The 1,631-nt window shown below is 41.4% G+C and overlaps 1 protein-coding gene and 1 long non-coding RNA gene across 2 annotated transcripts in view; one reads left to right on the top strand and one right to left on the bottom strand.

Annotated features, from left to right (window-relative positions):
* LOC106960775 (uncharacterized) overlaps positions 1-964 on the bottom strand; it is a 5,268-nt gene extending 4,304 nt beyond the window's left edge. The window contains exon 1 of the long non-coding RNA XR_001427645.1: positions 838-964. This is a non-coding gene — a long non-coding RNA (uncharacterized LOC106960775). The remainder of the gene's footprint in view (positions 1-837) is intronic.
* Positions 1-1,631, top strand: part of chsy1 (chondroitin sulfate synthase 1) — a 38,509-nt gene that overhangs the window by 19,835 nt on the left and 17,043 nt on the right. The gene's annotated exons all lie outside the window — the stretch shown is intronic.

Consider the following 1,631-nt stretch of genomic DNA (forward strand, 5'->3'; position numbering starts at 1 on the left):
AACGGCTTTCCTCTGTTCTTTATCCATCACCACAATGTCCGGTTGGTTCGCCATTACCATCTTGTCTGTCTGGATCTGGAAGTCCCACAGGATCTTAGCTCGGTCATTCTCCACCACTTTTGGGGTTGTTCCCCATTTTGATCTCGGGGCTTCCAGTCCATATTCTGCACAGATGTTTCTGTACACTATGCCCGCCACTTGGTTATGTCGTTCCATGTACGCTTTCCCTGCCAGCATCTTGCACCCTGCTGTTATGTGCTGGACTGTCTCAGAGGCCTCCTTGCACAACCTACACCTTGGGTCTTGTCTGGTGTGGTAGATCTGAGCCTCTATTGCTCTGGTGTTTATGTCTAAATATATATCAGTGACATGCGGTGAGGTTCATTGCTGGTGAGGCACTGACTTACGACTTACAGACACCATGAATGTTATTGGACGCTGGGGGACAAAAAGACTAATCTTTTACATGTCATCCATAGCCGCGTTAACTCAGTGAAACTTAGAAATGTAGGTATTAATTTCGTGCTATGATCCACAGCAAAGTGATCTGTATTCGTCAAGTTACGCAGACTCATTGCCATAGCAACTGACAACAATGCCACTTCATGTTTTAGGATTTAACACCAAAAAAAACATTCAAGAAATTTGCACACAGAACAGAACATTCAGTCTGTTGTTGTAGTACGTTTTAGGCTTAATGTTTAATTAATAAATAATTGTTGTGGTAGATTAGCTACCGCTTCTACTTTACAGAATTATTTAGACATACAAACTGTAGCCCACAAAACGCACATTTCATTAAAAAAATTTAACAAAAACATCTTATTGCTGTCTTACCTTTACGTATCGATGAAATCCATGCACCGCTAATTCTGCACAAAAATATCCGTTCATCCAAAGCCAAGTCTATCCTCAGCATATCCTTTCTACTCCGTTTAAGAATCATCAAACTGTCTCGAAGCAAAACTTTCAGCTCCGGTGTTGGTCTTCCTTTAGTTATTATCTCCAGGAGTTGAAAATCCACTTTAGAAAACTGTTTAACTGTAGAAATGTAGTCTTTCATGTTGACGTCGGACGAGAGAAGAAAACAAATATATCGCTGTACTTTACTTATTTACTGTACGGCTAGATCCATGGCTAGCTCACTGTGTCTTACTCTGCAGTTGTGCAGTCACAATGTCTGGGATCATGAACGCCCCCTACCATGAGGCAAGAGAACTGCCTGCCTCCCCTGGAGTCAGTTTTCTGCCCTTTCTGATCGCTCCTCCGCACACAAAACACGATACACACACAGTTGGTGACAAAAAACACTGTACATTATATATATAAGCGAAATTATGGAAAATCAGTTCATTTATTAAATGTTTTTTAGCCATTTTATTGCTGGCGTACAGACAGGACGAATATGCTCTCATAGAATGGCAGCCAGTGCAGTTAGCGAGAGGTTGCGCAATCCCAGGTGAGGCTCAGCTCGCTGCTGCCTCACCGGCTTCGCTTCTGAGCATTTGAATGGGAAAATGCGACAATCCAGCGATTTTAAGAAAAAATCATCAGAACTGGTTAAGCTAAGTAAAAAATAGGTACTTTATAGTACAAACCACAGGGTGAAAATAGATAAATATATAAATAAA

Source organism: Poecilia latipinna, unplaced genomic scaffold (assembly GCF_001443285.1).
Source record: "Poecilia latipinna isolate Pla-1442-1.1 unplaced genomic scaffold, P_latipinna-1.0 Scaffold1227, whole genome shotgun sequence".
In the NCBI taxonomy this organism is placed as follows: domain Eukaryota; kingdom Metazoa; phylum Chordata; class Actinopteri; order Cyprinodontiformes; family Poeciliidae; genus Poecilia; species Poecilia latipinna.